We start from the raw sequence: 25,149 nt of genomic DNA on the forward strand, positions 1-25,149 counted from the left end.
CCTGCAAACATTCAACGAAAAAATTAATAAATAAAGGCACAAAACTAACAGGCCGTTTAGTCTAGTCTAGGCTACATGTTTCGTCATATAAACTGCAATACAAAATGTAGCTAAAACATTGAACATTTTAATATTTTAAGACCTATATGTCCCTTTTACTCGTCTTGAAAATGCCCAGGGGCTCGTCGTAATGTGAGAAAAACGCAGTGCAGTGCTATGGATGTAAATGTGGCCCTTGTTCTAATCCTGTATTAAACCAATCCATTGTGTAACTGAGACAAATGAGTCTATGGAGCATCATCTTTCACCTGTAGCTCACATCTCAGCTGCCACAACCCAATGTGCAGATAAAAACTCCTTTATGACCAGCTGAGCCAATAAATCCGGATCAAGGCTGACCTCTTTTTCTCTCCCATTATCTCCTTCACTCTAGTCTAAACAGGGCACACAGTTTCTCAAGTGCAACCGCTATACAGCACATACCATAGAGCTAAGTTCAGAAAAGAAACTTGCAACATGTCCAACAGTATTGCTTGATATTTTATTATCTATACAGTCCAACTGAGCCCAGTTGAGCAATAATTCTGAAGTAATTGTTTTCCATTAATTGCATTGCACAGTAAGAGGCAGACTGCCACTGTATTTCATCTTTTATGGACAGAGGATCCAAGCAATGTTCGACTCAAATACTTTAATATATATCAAATCTTTGATAATTAATGCAATCATGAAAAGAGCCCCAGTTTGATAAAAAAGATGAAAGAAAAGGGATTTATCTTATTTGCTGTAAGAAGCCGTTAAATTTAGTTTGAAAAAGTGCTAACGACCCAAATTCCACACATATATTTTCAAAAGAATATCTAATAGTGTGTAAAATCCTCAGTTGTTTTTCAAGCGTTGTTTTGATTAATGCTTTCTTTTTCAAACGTACAACGTCCATGACAACCTGACAGATTAAATATTGCAGTTGGTGAATGACATAATATAATATATTTTTAAAATCTTATTCTGACAGTGGTCGCAGATGCCACACTTAAAGTTCCCAGTTCTTGATGTAAGCCACGGCTTTAGAGTGTGAAGGGAAGTCTGTGGTTTTTCTATCACTCAGGGGACGCGTGCTTCAAAAATAAATTGCTAGTCTTTCTGACTAAGCTTCTCTAAACACTGTCACATTTTAAGATTCTTTCCCAATTCTTTTTAATAGTTTCTTTGATTCCATTAGATTTGTCACTAAGTTGTCTAACACAATGAATTTGATTGTCATCATATTTTGGTATCTCTTTCTGGACTGCTGTCCCCTCTTCAGATGTTTGGAATGCTGGAGAAACAGTATGACGTTTATATCCCTCTTTTCCTTCAAACATCTAGTGCTTGGATCAAGTTCAAAATCTTCATCTGAATCCCAATTGTGTTTAAGCCACTGGAATAGAAAATAAGGTGCAGTATATTGTTCATGAAAGCTGTCTGTGTATTTCAGTCAGTAGCTTTCTAAATATTAATTATAATAACTAATTATTATTATTGTTAATGTAGTTCCCGCTTGTGGTCATTGAAGTATTTATGTCAAGAAAACTAATTTCAAATGGAGAGAATTCTAAACTAAGTCTCACGGTGACTCAATTATTTTTTAGGTTCAATTCTTGAACTGTTCAATCCTTTGTTTAATAGGAAAACATACCATTTATTGGATGTCATTCTGAATGCCCTATTGGCAACTACAGTGAACTTGGCTAATGCATCACACAACATGTTTTGATATTATCCAGCTCCTAACAATGATATATTTTAGTCTTGTAGCTGCACATTTTTTTTTTGCACATGCAGTTTTTCTGTCACTCCGGATCTACCTCTCTCTTCCCACTGACACCACACAGCCATGGCAATAGTAGTGCTCATTACTTATTTATCCACTGTCCCCACACAGACTACTGGATTTACTAGCCTTTCAATGCTGCTCAGCATCACACACAAAAGCCCGTTGCTTTTCATATAAACAGTTAATCCGGTGTGAAGAAGGAAAGTTGCATCATTTTGCCTGTTAACAAAACCGCAAATATGTCATTGATTTGAACAATAACATTTAAATACAAAAATCCTGCAAATAAATAGTGTTCATTGGCCTTGAAAGTGGAAACAGTGCTTTTCATCATTTGCTGAACTGAGCAGTCAATTAGCTCTAAACCCATGTTCTTCTCATGCTTCATTGATGACTTTCTAATTCTTATTGACACATAATGAGATGGACTTAATATGCAAAATCTGCTTTTATGAGGTTAAGTGTTTCCTCACCATGAGTGTACTCAGAGTTGTACCTTGATTGGGTCATGCATGTTTGAGTTATCTTGTATTATCCTTCAAGTTAGGCTCGAGTGCTCAGAAATGTCCAGTTTTCACCGACCCCTTACTTTGGTTGCAATTATTTGAAAAATGAAGACTCCGGACAATCCACATTTGGTTCTAAAATGTCATGTAGCCACTTTTCAAAAACAAAAACATGTAAATAACAATCTTCTGCTGGCTACGGTGAAATGTCACTGTGCAGAGACGGAGTATCAATTCTGCTGTTTTGAACATGAAGTAAATGGGCCTGTTTCTATTACTAAGCTGTTTTAGATTGATATTACAGATAATAATGAATAAAAATATGATCTTATTATGTTAAATATCAGTATAGCTGAAAAAGCATAATGTCTGTCTCCTTTAAAGGTGGAATGGACGATTGTTTGGCACTAAATCTGAGTCTCATTTCCTCGTGGCGTGGACTGCCGATTAGTCCTGCCACGTATCAATCATAGAACGCACCTACTGCTCACCTGCAGCCGCGTGTGGCTCGTCCCCAGGAGAGCAACATGTTCCCCTGTGTCCAAGCACATGGATCTATCATAATATAGTTCTCTCAGCGTACGGGACAAAATTAAGACAGAGAAAGTCAGTTTGAGCTGGCTCACAAGAGATGGAAATCTACGGGAGACGAGAGATGCGATGCGATCTGTCGCGCTAATAAACTTTTTTGTGCGTCCGCACGGGGGAGTGCGCATGCGCACTTCCGCCTGAGTTCTCAAACCGGCGAAAAATGGTCCATTACGCCTTTAAGGTCAAGCTCAGTAAGAGTTTGTTTCACAGATGTAATGGTTTGCTGGAAAGCGTTGACAAAAATAGCAGATGCACATACGCACATTTTCAAATATTCTACATCGACAACTTTAGTAGTTATTTATGTTACCTCTGTTTATTTCAGTTGATAAAGTGAAATCGGCCCAAACGAAAGTGCTAACAGCCCAGTAGCCAGTGGTGCATCTCTGTGCCCGGATCATTAGGAGTTTTCTCATTTGTGCCATATGTCGAGCTGCAATAATGAAGGTTTTATGAGGAGGTAGAAGGAGGCTAATTCATCCCTGGCTGCACTGGGATGTACTACATGCTGCTTGTAGGTACCAGCCCCACTATTACAATGTGATTTATGGCTTTAATCAGAGTTTGCAGGCTCTCTATAGTGTTATTCCTATTTAGTGTCTCAGCTGTTACTTAAGGGAGGTTGAATGTTTCTTCTTCTGTCTGCCCTCTGCAAAAATGTACAAATGAGAAATAGACAAAATTCAAGATGTCTGTTTATTTCAAATGTCTTTGTTCTTCTACCGCAAGGCTTAACCAGCATTAATTTATATAACTACAACAACACTTTTGGGGCTTTGGCAGCATAATTACTAACTTTACTTATAATGTAATAAATAATAACATTTACAGACATTTGCATCATCAATGACAAATATATAAGGTGAGGTTTGGGAACTTACTTTAATATTCAAGTGAGTGCTGCATGACCAAGAGCTCTTTACCAAGTAGAAGTGGGAGAAAGCAAAACACTGATAATATCATAATTACTGTTTGTGAAATATGCAAAATTAAAATATTGATTGTTTAAAGGTTGCAAAAAAAGAGCAGATTAAAACAAAAAGTAAGACAGTAATTTTAATGTGGACATAAAGTGAAACTTGAACCTCAACCGTGACATTTATTACTGGTTTAGTTTAACATATACTTTGAATGTCTGAATAATGATTATGAGTACAGTTACATTGCCACAAAAAAAGAAAGATATCTTATAACTCATGATCAGATTTTTTACATGCACATGAGATATACTCTTGTCTTTGCCACATTAGTGTAATCTTTTTTCTTTTTTTTTGAACAATTGTCCTTGTCGAAACCTGCACTCATATGAACACGCCGAATAAATCAGATTACTCACATCAGGTGTAACCATTAGATGATATTTCAAGAAACTGATAACACCAGAAATCAGAGAATGGTCTGATTGTTGGTGTGTTTATGAATAAAGCCGTTAGGATAATGGAACAAAACAGGGTGAACATTTGAGTCAACGTCGCCCACCCCAAACCAGGTAACGGTTTTAGTTACGGGCACATGAAGCTAGATCTAGTTGCATTTTAAGTTCAATCTTCTGATGGTATGAAATTCAAACAATGCATTAACACCATAAACTGTGGCAAATCTTTAACTTAGACCATTTTATCTTGCAAAAACTCAACATGGAGTGCACCTTAAACCATGTGATACATCATTAACTACTAAACCTGATGTTTACCAGATTTTTTTCATAGAGTGTAGATTACCATAGGACTGATGAACACTAAACATCAGCCACTTCAATACTATTCATGCACTGCTCACTTTTTGCATGATTTCCGACCATGTGTGAATGTTTGTCTACAACTGAGACCAAGTTTATTTTATGCATGTCTTATTTGATTTTATAGACTCTGCTATTATTATTATTATATGTATTTTTACTATTCATTGTTTCTGTTGAATCTTAACACTGAAATAAGTTCCTATGTTTGCGACCTTTGTTCAAGGACATCAGCGATAAAACAAATTCTGATTCTGACTCTGATAAGATGTGAACAGACTCACAGAACCATGTGCCCTCTTGTTTCGATTGATGAATCAATCAATTTACAAAGAAATACAAAATGAACCCACTGAGTTCTGAGAGCTATCAGCCTCCAACTCACAAATCAATCAAACTGCTGCATGTCCTGATAGAAGAATCACCACTTCCATCACAGTGTAATCCCTCATTCATCCAGGAGTGTTCCATGTACTCACCTGGACACTGTTCAAACAACTGGTCTGGAGTCTAGAATAGCCTTTCTTGTTGTCTATTTCTATAATCTATTTGTTTGAACTGAACTGTCTAAGCTTCACCGGAAACGTATCTTCTTTGGTCACTCCTATCACATATATTTTAAAGCACGTCAGCAACATTAATAACATAGCACTGTATTTAGTCATTAAGTCTTGGCATGTGTCTTAATTGGCTATAAAAGCATACTGTCATTTTCACTGGGGGCAGATCTGGGGCTCAGCTGGAAGTGAGGACGTGTGAGAGCAGAAGGCAGAGGAGAAAGTGGACGTGCAAAACCTTCAGTGGCAAAAACACGCTCCATCACAACTTTTTGAAGAGTTTGTTCTTGCATAATGAAGGTGGCACTCCACTGACGAGTTCATCTGAATCATGCGTCTCTGTAGTTTACACATTGCCTTTAAAGCAGAATTTTTTTTTCTAAATTTGTACCCAGCAGATGAAGCAAACGGGATGCAGCTTGAGCACATTCTGACGGACTAATACGATTCACCACATTTATGTCTGTTCCTGTCATTTATTTTTATATCTACTGCTATGTCTGAGTCTAAACCTCTTCTCTACGTACAATACACATTAATTCAATAACCCTCCCATCAGTAACAACCGTGAATAACTGTAGATTGCTTATTAAACAACATCTATTTGTCATTTACATATAGGCTTATACACCAGCAGAGACCTTGTACAAACTAATACTGAAATAACAGCCAATAATGTAATTAAAAGCCAATGAACTTACTTTTACAGATTGGCAAGCAGACTTATTTAGACAATTGCGGGAACCAGGCACCCCATCTAAACTGCCATGCTTAAATGTAATGCTCAATGGACTCAATAATATCAATTAATTACATAAACTAGCTCTCTATATTGTTAAATGGCGAACATTATAAACATGAATAGAGCCTTAGTTACAAACAAAGACAAAGAGAAGTGTCTTTAAAAGCTAGTTTTTAAGTTACTTGTTGAAACTTGGCGCTACTGTTGAGTCTCCTTTTTAAATATAGCTGTGACACACGGTAATTTCAGATTTTATTAGTCAATCATCTTGATTGCCCTAACCGCACGCCACCGATAGGAAAAGCTGATATTGTAATAACGTCCTGCCGTTAATAATGAGTTGTTATTGGCAGGTTATTACAATATTGGCCTGACAAGAATAATTTAATGTAATCATACAAAGCAAAATGACTGCATTTCTTACAAATAACATGGTGACACTCTGTACAGTTTCAAACAACATCTACTATTAAAAAAATTATCTCTCGCTTGGCAGCAATTATTAAACAACAAATCAGACCACTCCTTTTCAGGGTGTATCAAGTGTGTAACACTTCAATGACATCAAAATGACTCATTTTTATTGGATGAAAGTCAAACTACAAGACTTTCTGCGATTGGAGATTCTAAAAATACAAAAAGTAACCAACACATACACAGGTTAGAAAAGTTCAAGTGATTAGAATAATAAACCCACGTATATGGGTCTATCACCATCGGTAACCCGCCATCCCAGCGGCTGTTGTAAAAAACACACACAAAAGCCTGAGTCTCCATGTCTGTTCGCCTGTGCAGCAGTTGTAGCCAAATCTCAGTGGGAAACTTTCACATTAAAGCATCAAGAAGAGGAGGGCATGTACTTCACAGCCTGTTATGGCATAACATTGCATTATAATGGGATATTGACTTCTGCCACGCACTAGCGGAAAGACAATCCCGGCATTAGATTTCTTATTGATAAAGTCATAAATAAGAAAGATCCTCATTTGTTGCGCCATGTCGACCCTCTCCAAGTAATGAACAAGCTCAAACGAGGACATGCGAGCAACAAATGAAAGAGCCATTTACAGTCTAAATGAAAGAGTAATACTTGCTCACAAGAGAAAAGAGCATGTGGAAGCAAACACGCACTTTCACATGCTCTGACACACATACATCTGTGTCAATGTCATAAAAACTCAAACAGGACATACTGCCTTCTTTTTCTTCTATTTTCGGTTGTTCACTGCTTTCAAGAGGTTAAAATGGTTTACTCAGAGCCTACATGCTTTGGATTAGTAATATAATGGCAAATTCATCACCACTGAACGGTTTGGTAATCAAGATGCTTACGCAAGCAATCATATTTCACTTGTCCAATTAAGTTGAAACCACTAAAACGAGTGATCAGTCAGTGATGAAAAACATGTTCATGTCAAAACCAGTGGGCTAATGTCATCTCAGAGCCTTCTACCCTCATGCATAGCCAGAAATACAGATTATTTATTTAAAAGATCTGGTGTTGATGTGACAAAATAGCTATTCTTAAGATACACATTACTTCACAAATCCAGCCATCTGTGTTAAGCCTTCTGGTCTATTGCGTCCTGTTGCATAAAAGCATGCAGGCTATCAGGAATACATTTAGGGTCAGAGAGCAGAAAAATGAATCCAATACTTCTAAAACGACTGAATAAGACTTGGACATAACCTGCCCTGAATGCACTTAAAAAGGGTTGGAGACCACAGAACAACACACACCTACACTCCCACTCAGTGTACTGCCTGTGGTAGTCAGTATCTCACTCAGCTTTTGGAAACCAAGGACAGCAGCACAGTTTTGCTCTGAATGCAACATTACAGAATAAAAAGAGGGCAGATGATTTGAAAGCTGTTTGACTTGCTAGTTCATGTCCGAATACTGTATGACATTTTACAACAACAAAATGATCCAACTCAAACTCAAAGCCCAAATCGGTTGCATTAAGGCTCCACCCTTGTTTCCTCTTTATCTGTTATAAGGAGTGCACTGCATGAAGCAGGAGACCAGCCAGTGCTTTCCTCAAAGTTTCCCACACACTTTCTTTCTGTCACAAACCATTTAACTGCCTTCATTCACAGCAAAAATGCAAAAAGTATGTGTTTTCAACCGCAGTGCTAAAAAATCAGTTGCACTAATGATTAGCTATGAGCCCTGAAAATAAAAGGAGATAGACCCAGGGGCGTCACTAGACTCAGAGCTATGCTGGACCACAGGCCCCTTTGGTTTATATCCCCATTTTGTCCAGAACATCTGATGCTGTGCACCTCTGTTAGAGTGTCCGGAGGTTTACCCCAGGAGATTTTCCACAAAACAGATGTCATTTTCTGTAATCTGATGAATTATAGATGAATAAATCCAAATGCGCTAACATACAGTAACATCTTCCACACCGAGTCGCACAAGTTAAATTGCTTTTAATCCAACAGACATATAGTGAAAAACATTTGAACTTGGCGGTAACTTGTGCTATTGAATCAAATTCTTTCATATAGATTCATCGCACTGTGCAAATATGAGGCAGATTGTCAAAAGATAAAAAGTGACTTCATCGTAGATTATCTTTATGGATTCTAAACTGTTCACCAGGGTGCTCCTCATGTCGTTCTGCACTCTTGGCACTCTTGCACAGAGCACAGAATGGGTCTTTCCAGACCAGGACACAACTGATTTATGCTGGGGCACGTGCCTCAATATTAAATGGTCTGGTAACGTCCCTGGATGGACCAAATGTCATATCCTTGATTTTTTCTGGATGAATAAACAGAGGCAAACATATAAAAAGCTCAATAATTATGATTACAATAGATTCACGTTAATACAACTCAGGTAACAGAAGGGTTCTGAGTGGTTTGTGCGAAGTTGAGTCAAGAGCGAGGTGTGAACTGCAGCTCCCTAAAATTCTGTTCTGAAGCAGCTTTCCCTCACGTTATACAAAATCTGTAAAAAAGTCTCCAACTAAATCTGGAGGTGCACCTGCCCCATTTTTGTCAACCTCTTTTCCTCTGTTTCACCATTAAACGGTGCATTATTTTAGGTTTTTTTTCTATGGGAACTAGTCTATATAAAATAGCATTTGAGGTATTTTCTTTGTTTATCCAAGTCCATATATTCATACTAAGCGAATGGGACAACATGAGCTGATCTTTGCATCCATTGTGAATTAAACTTATCTCACAATCACATTGTTATGTTTATGAACGTGCAAAGCTTTTCTAAACAAACGTGCAGCTTTTATTATGTCTTCTTCTGTGCACTTACTACAATTAGCTTGATAGCAGTCCATATGCCGACCTACTATGTAAAAGGCACAATGGTTGTATTTGATGCATAATTTAAATGATAGTAACAGAAAATGGTAATTCTCTATGCAGCTCCTCTGGGAATGGGAACATCTTATTTCACTTTGTGCCAATGGCGTTGTGTAAAGCTTCAACTAAAAAGCATTTTTAGACAGAGGAACGTAGTAAGAATGGTAAAAGCCTCTTAGTCCTAATAATGCCGAAATATTTTGGATGATCAAAAGGGAGCCTAAATTACTATGCAAAAGTATTCCTACTTCGAACTAGGACATTTGAAATATCCCAATTGTTTTATCAAAGATGCACTAACTTAACTGTCCAATTACAGGTGTAATTATTAAATGACTCCAGCAATTGAATATTCGCAAAGGAATTAAAAATCTGCATGAGACAAGAAAGTGGAGGACATCACACCATAAAAATTCCATAGTGTAGCTTTAAATTGGACAACGTCAGTACATCGTGATATGTCACTGTGATTGAGCCATGTGATCTTATAAACAGAGAGAAATTCTTGCATCGCCCAGATGATCTAATTCGTGAATTTAAGATGTTACACAGTGTTTCTTCAACATTAAGAAGAACACTTACAAAAAAGTGTTTTGTCCTATTAGTTGAGCTTCATAAGTACATTTGTTCATGTATCTGCACATCATCATGTCTCATGGCCTCCCACTTGTGTTTTCAGATCAGAGCAATAAACTGCAAAAAAAATACACGACCTCATTTAACCTTAACGACATGAGTGTTAAAAACCCACACAAAACAAAAATCCCGTTCAGAAACCATTTAGTCAATTTAAACGATTCCAACGGTGGTTATACTTGACACAATCACGTTTTACGCATGTCAAACACATCACAGTCAAGCAAATATCTGACGTACACGACTAACTAGAAGGCAAACTCCCTACATTGTACAAGCAACAGTCATTGTATAATTCCTACATTTTAGCTGTTCTCGTGAGAACCACAACTTTATTTGTCACAGTCTTGTTAAATTCCACTGCAGCGGCTTTGCGCGCGGCAGCTGGACAGCGCGCACCCTGCGCTCCCTCCGCTCCCTGAGCTCCCGCGTTCACGTAACGAATCAACACATCTTTTTGATCCATAAAATGCTCAAGTTTCTTTGATTTCACAAGACGTAAAGCGGACCAAAAGTTGACAATTCAACACGCTTTATGTTTTTCGCTCACCTTGACTTGCCGTTGCTCTGGGTGAATTCAGGCTTGTGCTTTTGCTGCTCCCTTCTTCCTCTGACTTCACGCCTTGGCTAAACTCGGAAAAAAACAGCGAGGAATATTATATTAGTGGTGTCAAAAGAAGTGAGTGCGATCTGCTCTGGCACGGCTTTTGTCTGCTCCGTATCTTCGATGGGAATTAGTTGATGCTTGTTCCTGACTGGCACCCTCTCTCCTACTCGCTCACACTCACTCTCTGTCTCCCACCCCGTTGGAATAAATAAATAAATAAATAAATAAATAAATAAATAAATAAATAAATAAATAAATATATATATATATATATATATATATATATATATATATATGTATATATATATATATATATATATATATATATATATATATATATATATTCTTTTGTATCTCTCTATCTCTGAGGTGCTCCGTCGCACGTGGAACAGCTTCCCAGAGTTTGATATTAAAAGTGTGCGTCTTTTGGTTTGCGTCTACAATTGTTTCTATTCTAAGTCAAATGGCAGGGCATGAAGTGAGGCCGAGTGTGAGTGTGTGTGGCTGCTGCTGCTGCTGCTGCTGCTGCTGCTGCTGCTGCTGCTGCTGCTGCTGTCTGGTGCTGAGGAGGCAGATGATTGGGAGTGGTCCGGATTAAACTACGGGATTATGCCTCGACATTCATCTCTTCATCTCACACACAGACGCGCACGCAGACATACAGGGACGGGCGAACAATGACATCACTCTCTGGCAGACTTGGATGGACAAACAGGCAGATTTATGTGGGAAGGAAGCTAAATGTTAAGCGAGGGAAGAAGGAAAAAAACAACAACTTTTGGAGAGAAATCTGTGTTCACCTCTTGGGGTAGTGAGATGTACAACTCTAGCCACTTAAATAATGCACGCATGACTCTCCAAGCGATATTTAAATGACTACAGTTGACTTATACATCTTAAACCAAAATACAACATAAAGGAATGACAGTCAAAACAAACCAGGCGAGGTGCACCAGTCGGTTCATGTCAAAAATGACTACACTTTTAGATGGGGTAAAATCAAAGGCTAATGATTAAAGTCAAATTAAATGACCGAAGACCACATAAATCCAGGGTATATCACAACTACAGTACGCAATCCGTCAGTATGGGACCCTCTCTTCTGGTCATATACTTAGCCTGGGAGCAAATAAATAAATCAATAAAAGGACATAATTAGGGCTTGTAGTGATCTTAAAAGTAGGACTCTGTGTTCCTCCTGGTTTCAGAGTCTGGCGATGTCCCACTTGCACGGCGTAGGTTTGTTTTGTGGCCACATATTGACTTGTGTGTATGAAGTGTGCTGAGGAGACTTGAGCCAAGAGTGTGTGTCTGCGTGCTGACAGATGGCTACGGTAGTGACGCAACAACTAACTCCTGGGTTTCTGCTGTCTCTGAGCTCGCCTGTGCCTGCTGGACTGGAAATTAAAATGCCCTTTTTTTCCTCATTGTAATCACTTTGTAATTGTTTGTGCTTCATTGCATGTGGTACTATGGATGACAACACACACACACTGATGCGTCTTCTTTAACGGTGAAGCTTATACGGCTGTGAACCTCTGGCAGGATCAGCAGCAGAAGCAGTAGTAGTTCCTGGACTGTCATGTGTGTTATACATAGACTGTATCTATGGTTGAAAACGCGCTTGAAAGGCAATATATATATAGATAATTGATTTCTGCTTCAGCCTATTGAGGTGACTGTAGTTTGGCGTTCCCACCACCAGTGCATATTGTTGTTATGTCCTTGAGTAAGACCCTTGACCTTCCGTGTCTATGTTTGCTGTGAATGAGTGTATGTGTGATTTGTTCTTTAACGTATAGCGCTGTGAGGGCCTAATGGAAGTTGAAAAAGGAAACAAATGAGAAGATTTAGCACATTTTATCCTCAAAGGTTGCTTATTTTCTGATATGGGACTAGGTGTTTCTGGTAATTCTAAATTTGTGGCAGAATTGCTGTCATTGTTTCTTTTTTGTGGCAAACGACTATTCACTCAACACATCCATGTCTGCAGACTTTGGCTTGACAGGAGCTGAGGAGCATGAACACAAACCTCTGATGTTGAGCTATATCACAGCATATGTAGGTTATAATGTTTATTCCTCTCCATTATGCATGTGCTAAGACGATATGCGTATCACAAATCTGTTGGGCTATGACATACTAATGTTTATCTCACCCAATCTGCTGTCTTTAATAGGCGTGTGGAGATATTTCTCACTTGTTTTTCACATGGGTTTTGCCACCGCTGCACAGCTCACATCCACTGCAAGCTATTTTGGGAAATGTGTTTACTTTCTTTACTCAACATTAGCCCATGGTCAATGGTGTGAATGCTCTTGGACTTTTGCAATTATCACAAATCATTTGAGCAGATTAATGTTTATTATTTCATGGGTTATTATTAAGTCATAACTCAAAATTAAATTTAGAGTTTTTGGGTCAGTATTTGTTTTTAAGCTTTTTCCATTATGAGCAGTCAACCTTAAACACGATGTCACTTTATTTTAGCACTTTGCCATGTAATTTGAAATGATAGAGGTAAGAAAAACCACAGAGCTATGTGTGTGTGACATGTGACTCACTCTAATCTAGTCATTTAAACTCTTCCTGTCCCTCCGCCCTTAACCCATAAACCTATAAATGTGGGAGATGTCCTACATAAGTTATGGCTCAAAACCAATGTTTGATGTTTTGGAAATCAAGTTATACTGCTCGAGAGGAAGAGAACAACACCATTATAACCCTTTTAAATATAACAATTCTAAAAGAGAAGTAGATTTTGTAGATAAACTGCAGTTGTGTGTAACGCTGGTCCACAGGCGCTCACTGTAACATGATGCAATACTCACTAAAAACATGAAAATTATTTGTTGCGTTATACCATTGGACTTGAAATTGTAGGAAGGAATTAATTTAGTTTTACCTGCATTGGACCCAATCTCTTGTGCACATACACCATTATCTCTTTTATGTTGGTGCTGCTTTCTGACATTCTCTGGAGACCTTGAGTCTGCTGCGGCTCACATTCACTGAATTACATTCATACAAAGTGTATGAGGGTCAGAATACAGCAAATAACCCCCGAATAATGGCAGAGTGTAAATGGTGAACGCTCTTGGCAGTTTGTACTGAAGGAATTACAGTAAATGTTTAGCCAAATTATAATTACATTGTGTTATGTTATGCAAATGACCTAAGCTGCTAATTATGAGTCACAGCTGTTGGACTGTCTTATTCTCCAGTCCATTCAGCTGGAATACTGGCAAACACGGAACACTCCTTATATGGCAGTAATCTTTTACATTTCAGCCATAACAAACTCATTTGTCTCTTTTGGGATGAGGTAATTTATACTATTTTATTATTAATCAGTCAATTCAATCAGTGGTTTGGTTTCAGGATAGTGTGACATGCAGAAAAAAACCTGGATCCTGAGAATGAAACTCTGAAAGTTAATTTGATTTGGAATATATTTCTCAGGTAATATGTGCAATGCGTCAAATATTGAACCATCACAGATCAAGGATCTATCCAGTTTAATTAAAGAAATATATATTCTAAAATGTATTAGGAAGTTATCCATCTGCCATCAGACATGAAGGAATTGGAGAAATATGGAGAAAAGATGTGCCTTTGAGAACATGTTTCTGCTAAATGTATTTTTGAAAAGCTGCTGGATTCAAGGCCAAACTTCATCATGAAAAAGCTCTCTAACATCTTTGACTCTCTTATTTTCATTTCAAATTAACTGTTGTTTATCTTAACTTGTATCTACATATTTGTGCTTTGCTAATGCCCTTTTTGTCACTTATCATGCCAACATTGCATTTATGAATTCAAATTCATGCAGAAGCTTTAGCACCGGGAATAAACAATAGTCTACTTTGAATATCTCAAGCTGTTTTTCATCTTTCTTTTTTAAAATTGCCAGAGCATCCACCACTCATGTTTCTAATTGCATTGCCTTACAGAGAAGTAATGATTTGGTACATGCATTTTTCATGCAAATTTTCCATCCTTTCAGGCTTAATTTAGATTTAAATCCTCCAATAACTACCAATGTTGCCTTGTAGCATGTATTTTAAATTTGGCATCAAGGGTTTTAATGCTATTAGCACTGTGACCATGGCGCACTTGCACTATCTCACCATGCTATTGCACACACAAACGCACACCATGTGTTTTGCTGGAATAATTCCCACTTCCTTTTGTCGGAAGTCTGCCCCTCCTTTCTCCGAGTGCCATGTTGTTCGCCTCCTATCTTTTCATGGTGCAAGCCTGTTTCTCCCACTCTGTCATTCAGTACCATTCATTAGTCAGCATTGGTCTTTAAATACCAAATATGTGTCTTTTATTGGTCCAAATTCAACCACAACAATATTTTGATCAAAAGCTACACAAAATATGAAAAACTCTCTAGTTGACTTTTTTCAATTGCATGTTGATTTGGCTTTCCTATGTCATAACTCATAATGATGATGATGAATAAGTAAATATTGTTAAATCTGATGCAAAAGAGAGTTAGTTACAAGATGCTCAACATACTGGTCAAAACAGGAGCTAAATGTACTGAAGGTCTTCTGTTGGATTTAGCATAATTAGGCTCTTCGTGCCTTTGTTGAAGTGTTTTTTGCTGTCTTTTTTGTTGTGGGGACCATTCTGCTAATGAGCTCTGAGACAGACGACCTATGGACATGGCATCTGTGCACTTTGAACTGCAGCAATGCTTTGGACATGACATTTGAGGCTGGGTTTTTATCTATCATTTATTTTATTCTATTTATTCTATTTATTCTATTTATTTATTTATTTATTTATTTATTTATTTATTTATTTATTTATTTATTTATTTATTTATTCATTCATCATTCATTCATTCATTCATTTATTTATTTATTTATTGATCTATTTATTGTTCTCAAACTCACTGGAATAAACAGTGCTACACATATTAATCTGGCTTCAACAACTAACTGTAGGAACTAACTATAGGACTGTTGATACATAAAGTGACTACGTAGGCCAGAGTAATGTTGATCATTTACAAACTTTCCCCCCCTCATTTCGTTGCTTAGTCATTAACAAGATTTAGGGCTCTGCTTGCATAAATTAATATGATATTATCAATGTTGTGATTTCCGTGGGATAAATCTGTGATAAATTGTACATTTCCACTCTCCGATGTCTCTTTTTCTTCTCCCAGTCTTCCAGAAGCTCTTAATATTGGGCTGGGGGGCATTTTGGGTCAAAGGCAGGCTGTAATTACTGTTCTTTTCACTCCTCTCCGAACTAGAAAGAGGGACAAGAGAGGAATGACGGTTGAATTATGCATTGTTTTGTGTTGTGCAGTGAACCATTAAATAAACTCTGTGCATTAATTGAATTGGCTTGACGTTATTAGACATGATATGTTGCCTGTATTCCAATCTGTCAGTGAAGAGTAAATAACAGTGAGATAAAAAAAAAAAAAGGATTTTCTGACAAATGTAATGTAGCATAGAAGAGCTGGCCTTAATTGGTGTGGCTATATCTGAGTTGTAATGTAGGTCGGGTATTGCCTCCTTGACTTCCGCTCAGAGTTGGGACACATTTGCATCCTTTTAAAAACCAATAGCAGCCTCAAAATTCACAAGTTATTCTAAATTAGCATAGAAAAAAAACAACAAAAAGACGAACCAGGGCCTTATACATCACCTTTTTGTCTCTGAAATCACAGTTGTTATTCCGGCGGCTTTCTCTGTTTTGGCGTGAGGGGCAGCTTAAATGAGAGTAGCACTCGTTAGACAAAGGTTGAAGTATTGTTTGAAGAAGTTTAGCTGCATCCCGGTGAGCGCTGTCACTAATTGCACAAACTGGGAGGAAGGAGACAGCCACAGGTGAACTGCAAAGGGCTTTTCTTATCGCAGAAGATCAATGGTATTTCTTCAGCTCTCCACGGGTCGCTCCGGAGAGACAGGGTCACCAATTAAGGAGAGCCATTTCACCTTTAGAGAACAGGAGTTTAGAGCTGAATCATACCACTTTTACAGGACCTTAGCGATAGATGTACAAGCCATACTGTATATATAACAACGGAAAATGTGTATCTGCTGTCTAATTGGCACTAACACATTTAGAAAAACTGTACACATATGTCTAAGATGTTCAAATATGTGAATATGTGGTCTTGTTAAAAGGCGTGGTCACAGTATAAACTTGATATAGCATTGTCTGTGCTTTTAAATGTAGTTCTGTTTTAATCTTTCTTAAATGTGTCTTGTTTAGTGTAAATGTGCAAATGTTTTTTTATGATGGTGTGCTGCAATTTTACTTTGGGGCAAGAACTGGACTGACACTGTAATTTTAACTCAATAAATGAAAAAAAAAAATACTTTGGAAATCAATTTGGACCTGGACAAATGTGACAGACTTTGAACCAGATGGACCAAATTGTGGTTTAGAATTATTCGAAAGTTTAAAAAATAAATAAATAAGAATAAAGGTTGATAAATAAATACAATAAACAGCATTACACATTGCCAAAGTGCCATAAGAAAATAATATACACAAAAGATGCATTTAGGCTTGTCACGCTTGTACTGCACATAAACCGATTATTCAGTTTATAATAGATGGTATAATATATACATTTTCTAGTGGGAGGGTTCAATAATAAACATATGCATTTTAACAATACTGAAGATTAAAAACAAAAGGTTTGCCGGGTTTATAGTTTCTGTTGCAGTATATATTGTTTAACTTGATACTATCTGTTGCAGTATATTGTTTAACTTGATAGTATCTGTTGCAGTATATATTGTTTAACTTGATAGTTTCTGTTGCAGTATATATTGTTTAACTTGATAGTATCTGTTGCAGTATATATTGTTTAACTTGATAGTTTCTGTTGCAGTATATATTGTTTAACTTGATAGTTTCTGTTGCAGTATATATTGTTTAACTTGATAGTATCTGTTGCAGTATATATTGTTTAACTTGATAGTTTCTGTTGCAGTATATATTGTTTAACTTGATAGTATATGTTGCAGTATATATTGTTTAACTTGATAGTATCTGTTGCAGTATATATTGTTTAACTTGATAGTTTCTGTTGCAGTATATATTGTTTAACTTGATAGTATATGTTGCAGTATATATTGTTTAACTTGATAGTATCTGTTGCAGTATATATTGTTTAACTTGATAGTATCTGTTGCAGTATATATTGTTTAACTTGATAGTTTCTGTAGCAGTATATTGTTTAACTTGATAGTATCTGTTGCAGTATATATTGTTTAACTTGATTGTTTCTGTAGCAGTATATTGTTTAACTTGATTGTTTCTGTAGCAGTATATATTGTTTAACTTGATTGTTTCTGTAGCAGTATATTGTTTAACTTGATAGTTTCTGTTGCAGTATATATTGTTTAATTTGTTCTCATTTGTGTGTTACAGGCTTAACAACGAGGTCCAAATTACGTGATATCAGTGATGTCTGCTAACTTTCTGGCTGTTCATCTGTAGCTTTGGCAATCCATAGATGATGGACTTATATATATATGAGTCCGTACCTACTTATAATCTCCAGAATTAGTACATGTACAAACCCCACAGGTGCCCTGGAGTGGAGGAGATGTTCATGTCTCAGAAAAGCCTGATCTAGGTTGATATTTTAAGCAGTTTGAAATTGATTCAGGGCCCACTGAGACCCTGCCAGATGAGGTGGAGGTGGTACAGGAGTAAGGACAGGGACACAGCAGTGACATCAGCTGTGGGTCGAGAGATTGCGGGTTATTATTAAGAGAGTCATTGTCAGGACGGACCTATTTCCACCTGGCATGTCCAGTCGCTGCTTCCACAGGGTCGCAAAGAACAAGTCATAAGGACTGTTTGGCAAAGGATGTTGCTGCTTTATCTCTTCTTTTTGACAGGGCTTAACCTTGGCCACCAGATGTTGCAGTTAAACGCCCGCAGAGCAGCGAGTACCAGAGTACAGCATCTGAAATACAGTTTACAGGTGATAATTTTGTATTATTCCTGTGTCATTATTTTCCTGTCTCAATTTAGTGTGTTTGGTGACATTACCATAATTAATTGAATTAACCTTATATTGCGAATGAATAAAACATTCAAATAGTCCCTCCTCATTGAGTGTGTCATACAATAGATGCCAAAGCTGACATGATCTACTAAATAGACCCACTATACAGAGAAGAAAGTGCCAGTCCTCGGCCGCCCCCTGCTGGTCACAGAAAAGTAAAGCCTGTGCACCTTGTGGTTCTGATGACTGATCAGCAGCATGTGGCCACAGCATCTGTGTGAGGGGAAGGGAAACAACATACAAGAAACAAAAGGTACGTTTTGCTCTGTCACAAAAAAAGTGGAAGAAGTCATAGTAACAGTCCTAATAGATTTAAGATCAAACAGCCTTGGACACCGACCCTATTCTTAAAATGTCATTAATAAATCAGGTACATTCACGTAAAATACTTACTAACAGCTGCTTATAATAGCTGCACCATGTTGGAGTCCCCTGGTCTTTATTTGTCTCTATACATTTTTGTCATGTGACCATACCACAAGATTAACAATAATAAAAATAAGTAGTAGTAGACATAGTCTTAAGCAATAATTTACAACTTTTTTCTAATGTTTAATGGCAATACAACATCAATTATATTACAATTTCAGGGGTTTTCTTTGAAGATTAGTTCATAAAACAATAAGACAATGACATAGAATTTTCTATTTCTATAAATGTAGTAACTCAACTTGTTTTACTTTAACGTAGCTGCTTCCGAAGAGTGCACACGCTTTTTGCTCGCTCCGCTTGCTATCGCTGCTTTCCTTATTTATTTTGCTTTTTAATCAGTTTTTGTCTTCCAAACATTTTTGCTTTAGACTTTTTCAAGTAAACCAAGGATTTTAAGAACATTTTTCCAGTTTTAACAACATATCTGATGCCAGCGACATGTCCGGGAGAAGAAGGGAGAAAGACTGTGAACGCTGTCGGAAATATCAACAAGAAATTAATGAGCTGAAAACACGGATATTTGTTTTGGAATCTGAAAAAGTTCTTCACGATACCATTCCTGTGTCAACCGACGGTAAGAAGAGCACACTTTTTACAAGAAAAACTGCTACTTTCAACCTAAACCGCAGTGACTCTGTGTCGTTTCCAAAACTGTCTAAAAACCAGAAAGACCAGGCTGTTTCTTGGAACAAACTTGGAGCAAAGCCTAAACGATACAAAGATAACGTGAAGTCACCTAAAATACAGCTCACCAACAGATTTTTACCACTTTCAGAGATGGAATTAAATGAAAAAAGGAAAGATGACGTGGCCAAAATACAGCGAGGAGGATCTGTGCCAGAAGCCAAGGTCAAGATTGTTTTAGTTGGGGACGGCGCGATAAGTCACGTGACGCATGAAAAGATAAACACACATTCTTTTCCAAGCGCCACTGTTTCTGAGATAACGTCACTCCTTCCAAATATTATGGCTAAGCATGGAGGAGCTAAACAGCTGATTGTGCACGTGGGTGCAGTGGACATGCGGCGGGAACAGACTGAAGTTTTGAAAAAAGACTTCTTGAAGTTATTCGACGTGCTTGATAAAATGGAAATCAAAACTTTCATAAGTGGACCTCTTCCAAACATCGACAGGAGGATAAACAAGTTTAGCCGGCTTCTTCAGCTGAACACATGGCTGTCCAAAGAGTGTTCCCCGAGAGGACTACACTATATTGAGAACTTCTATCTATTCTGGAAACGAGAGGACCTGTTTAAGAGAAATGGCCCCCACCTATGCAGAGGTGGAGTGAGGGTGCTGACAGAGAACCTGCTCCACGCTCTGAGGCATTGGACTAGGCCTGGACAGGGTCCTGAGCAGATAGTTAGAGAAGAGAGGAATGAGAGAAGAATTCCTGCTCCCTCAGCCAGAGACCGAGCCAATGTTTCAACATCAAAGCCTCCACCAAAGGATTCATCAGCAGCTGCTCCACCACCACCAGCAAAGGATTCAGCTCCAGCTGCTCCACATTCACCTCCACCGCCTCTAGCAAAGGAACAATCTTCAAAGGCCTTGGACCCATCTGTGACAAGCCCAACAACATCTCTGTCATCGCCCCTGCCTTCACACCAGCCCTGGGTTCCCCCTGCAACATCTACTCCCACTAAAGTTTCATCATTCTCCTTCTCATCTCCACTCTCACCCATGGGCCTTCCCAGCCATTTTGAAAGTCTGATCAAATCAGGCATTAAGATGGCTCCACTCACGCCCAATATAGCAAGGGCTATGCCGACTACACCAACAAAAGCCCCACCACCCATCCCCCCTCGCCTCTCACCTGGTCCCAAACTCTCCCTGGCTACAAAAGCCCCACCACCCATCCAACCTCGCCTTTCACCTGGTATCTCCCATAGCTAGGATGCACTGGGTCTCAGCGTTGCCGGGACTTATTGTCACATTAAAAATCAAACCAACCCGGGGCCCTATGTAAAAAGAGCCCCCCCTAGTGCTACTTCTGTAGTCACATCATCACACAGATGGAAAAACAAAATGCGAGTCAGGCCCAATCTGAGAAATGTGATTCATATTCCCTGTGAAAAGATAAAGCCCAGTCCCACTGAAACTAGTCTGAAACTTGCTGTGCTAAATGTCAGATCCTTATGTAACAAATCTCTCTTAATTAATAATTTTATTTCTTCTTATAATCTTGATTTTATGTTTTTAACTGAAACATGGCTTGACAAAAACACAGGAAATGTAGTTCTGATAGAATCTGCTCCACCCAACTTTAAATTTGAATCTGAAACACGAGAAAACAAAAAAGGGGGTGGAGTCTGTACTGTCTTTAGAGATGAAATAATTACCCGCAGGTTGTCTTTTGGGGTGTTTTCATCATTTGAGTATGTATCCTTTAAAATGGAGCTAAAACGGTCTCCATCCATTCTCTTCATTGTTTTATACAAGCCTCCCCAGCACTGCCAAAGTTTTATTGATGATTTTACTGAGATGCTTTCAGTCATATGCACAGACTTTGATGGTTTGGTCATTACAGGTGATTTCAATGTGCATGTTGATAATATTTGTGACAGAAACGCTAAAGAGCTTGATGCTGTCCTTGAAACCTTCAGTCTTACTCAGCATGTGAGAGGCCCCACCCACAGCAAAGGACACACTCTAGATCTCATAATTACAAAGGGGGTAAATATTTCAAATGTTAATGTGATCGATGTTGCTCTGTCTGATCATTTCTGTGTCTTCTTTGACCTGTCTGTTTCTCCCCAACCTCCGGTTGGTCCTGCAGTTGTTCAGAGGAGACACATAAGTGATGGCACAGGTGCACTGTTTATGGAAATGATAAACTTTGAAAATGTCTCATGTTCTAATGTAAATGATTTGTTGAACTCTGTTACATCTAGTGTTTTGAATGTTCTGGACACCATCGCCCCTATAAAGGCTAAAATGGTTAAAAATAAGCAGAAGGCGCCGTGGAGAAATGATGATTCGGTCAGGGCACAGAAAAGGGAGTGCCGCAGGGCCGAACGGAAATGGCTCCAGGTTCAAAAAGAGATTTACAAAGAAAAGCTGAACATGTACAACCTAATCTTATGTAGAACTAGGGAAAGATATTTTTCTGAAATAATTGGAAGCTGCAGTAACAACTCGCGTGTCCTGTTTGCCACAGTAAACAGAATAACAAACCCTCCAGCTCAGCTGCCGTTAGAACTCATTTCCACATCCAAGTGTAATGAGTTTGCATTATTCTTTAATGACAAAGTTCAGGGCATTAAAAATGCTATAAATCCCACAATGCAAAAAATTACCCTAAAACCACCAAGACACTTAGAGCTAACTCACTTTGCACCAGTAACTGACAAAACTGTCCATGAGATCATCACCAGTCTGAGTTCATCTACATGCTGCCTTGATGTGTTACCCACCAGATTTCTAAAGTCTGTGCTGAACAGTTTGTTAGCACCATTCACTCACATAGTTAACATGTCGCTTCAATCTGGAACATTCCCAATGTCTTTGAAAACTGCGGTCATAAAGCCTCTCCTAAAGAAGAGCAGTCTTGATGCCGCAGTACTGAGTCATTACCGGCCCATCTCTAATCTGCCATTTTTGGGCAAAGTCCTTGAAAAGGTTGTTTACCAACAGCTCACAGATTTCCTCTTAATAAACAACTCATTTGATGTTTTTCAGTCAGGTTTTAGACCTCATCACAGCACTGAGACTGCTCTTGTCAAGGTGACAAATGACATCCGCCTGAACACTGACACAGGCAAAGCCTCAGTCTTAATTCTGTTAGATCTGAGTGCTGCTTTTGACACTGTCAATCATGGGATCCTCTTACAGGGACTAGAGGACTGGGTGGGCATCACTGGCACTGCCCTAAACTGGTTAAGGTCCTATCTGGAAGACAGGAAGTACTTTGTTGAAATTGGTAGCTGTGTCTCAGACCACATGACCCTGACCTGTGGAGTGCACCAAGGGTCAGTCCTGGGTCCCCTTCTGTTCAACCTCTACATGCTGCCGTTAGGTCAGTTGATACGCAGTGAAAATGTGTCCTATCACAATTATGCAGACGACACTCAGATCTATGTTTCACTATCGGCAGGTGACTATGGACCAGTAGATTCACTCTGTCACTGCATCCAACAGATCAGTTTGTGGATGCAAAACAACTTTCTCCAGCTGAACTCAGACAAGACTGAAATAATCGTTTTTGGCCCACAGAAACAAAGAGAAAGTGTTAGCGGTCACCTCCAGAGTCTCGCTCTAAAACCTACAAACCAAATTAGAAATCTGGGGGTAATAATGGACTCAGACTTGAACTTTAATAGCCACGTCAAATCAATAACATCAGCAGCTTTTTACCATCTAAAAAACATTGCCAAAATCAAAAATATAGTGTCAAAACCAGATTTAGAGAGACTTATCCACGCGTTTGTCTCCAGTAGATTAGACTACTGTAACGGCCTGCTCACTGGCCTCTCCAAACGAGTTGTAAAACAGCTGCAGTACATCCAGAACGCTGCTGCTCGGGTCCTGACTAGAACCAGGAAGTATGATCACATTAGTCCTGTTCTCAGGTCTCTGCTCTGGCTCCTGTGGCTCAGAGAATAGACTTTAAAGCAGCTCTGCTTGTGTACAAGTCTCTCCATGGCCTAGCACCAAAGTACATCTTGGATATGTTAGTGCCATATGAACCATCTCGGACTCTGAGGACCTCAGGGACCGGCCTCCTGCTGGTGCCCAGAGTCAGGACAAAACATGGGGAATCTGCGTTTCAGTTTTATGCAGCTAAAATCTGGAACAGTCTTCCTGAAGATGTGAGACAGGCTTCAACTCTGACAATGTTCAAATCTAAGCTAAAAACAGTTTTGTTTAGCTGCGCATATGACTGAAAGGATTTTTTCTTTGCACTCTTCTCTTTTGTTTGTGATTTTATTAATTTAGAAAATCAGTTGGATTGATAATTTTTAATTTAGTTAATTTTATTGTATTTCTGTTTCTGTAATTTCTTTGTGATTTGAATGCATTTTTCCTGCTGTGAAGCACTTTGAATTGCCTTGTGTATGAAATGTGCTCTACAAATAAACTTGCCTTGCCTTGCCTTGCCTTAATTACATTATTTCTAGATTTTTCAAAAATGTAAACAAAACACAATAAAGAATATGTCACAGGGAGGGAACATCCAAATATTCCTTTATGTTCAGTTCGGGATATGTCTTTGTATCAATTAGTCAAAAATGTAATTTGTCTTTTGTATTTGTCCATTTTCATATTCAGTCCAAATATATATATTTTTAGAAGGTTAAATACTTGACTTACAGTATATGGCAATAGTCAAGTTTTCAGTGGCCATTACCAGATTAATTGTGCTTAAAGTGATGACCTCGTGCCCTCAGTGCACGGCCCAGTCATGGCCCAGCTCAAAGAGACTGACCCAGTTCAAAGTGTGCTGTTGCCCCAGCATGAACATGTGTCATCCGACCGAGCCACAGCATCTCCAAATCTCTAAATCCAAAGTTGTCCCGTCACGCACCAAAACAAGGCCAGACTGATACGTGGCACTCAAACAAATCTTTATTAGGTTTGTTATTGTTGACAATAATTATAGCCCTATTATAACAACAGATGGATTTACTTGCTGTATTTTTAATATTATTACTAATATAATCAATTATTTAACAGCATAATTAACTCTAATGTCACTATGTCATACTCAGTTACTAGTTAACTCAACATTAATCATTTCAATGTTGATTGTAAATGTTCTACAAAGTGTTATTTTGTATCCATGTTTCTTGGCTTGATTTTTGTTACACAGATTTGAGCCCGGCCCCTCCTGAAGGGACAATTCAGGGTAAAGTGTGTTATTATGAAAACAGCCATCGATGGCTAAAAGGTTTATCACATGCAGAGCCCTCGTGCCATCTCTGGGTCTGGATGACCCACGTCTGTCCTAGAATGCTTCCCCCCTCCCTCCTCAACATGACAACATGCTGTTGGTTGTTGCTGTTTTTTAATGTTTAGTTTTTGTTGTTTTTAAACCTTAATTATAAAACAGAAAAGGTGTTTTATCTTTGAGGGTAGCATGAGGTGAACAAGTGATGCTTTCTCTTGATAAAGCATTATTAGGCTTCTTTA

At 38.3% G+C, this 25,149-nt stretch overlaps 1 protein-coding gene across 1 annotated transcript in view; it reads right to left on the reverse strand.

The window, feature by feature from the left end:
* camkvl (CaM kinase-like vesicle-associated, like) overlaps nucleotides 1–10,734 on the reverse strand; it is a 34,839-nt gene extending 24,105 nt beyond the window's left edge. Inside the window, exon 1 of the mRNA XM_072449848.1 lies at nucleotides 10,467–10,734. The gene's annotated coding sequence lies outside the window, so the exon portion shown is untranslated. The remainder of the gene's footprint in view (nucleotides 1–10,466) is intronic.
* Nucleotides 10,735–25,149: the final 14,415 nt, after the last annotated feature.

Source organism: Eucyclogobius newberryi, unplaced genomic scaffold, assembly GCF_026437365.1.
Source record: "Eucyclogobius newberryi isolate DKJ021-1_F unplaced genomic scaffold, fEucNew1.0.hap1 SCAF_17, whole genome shotgun sequence".
Lineage (NCBI taxonomy): Eukaryota > Metazoa > Chordata > Actinopteri > Gobiiformes > Gobiidae > Eucyclogobius > Eucyclogobius newberryi.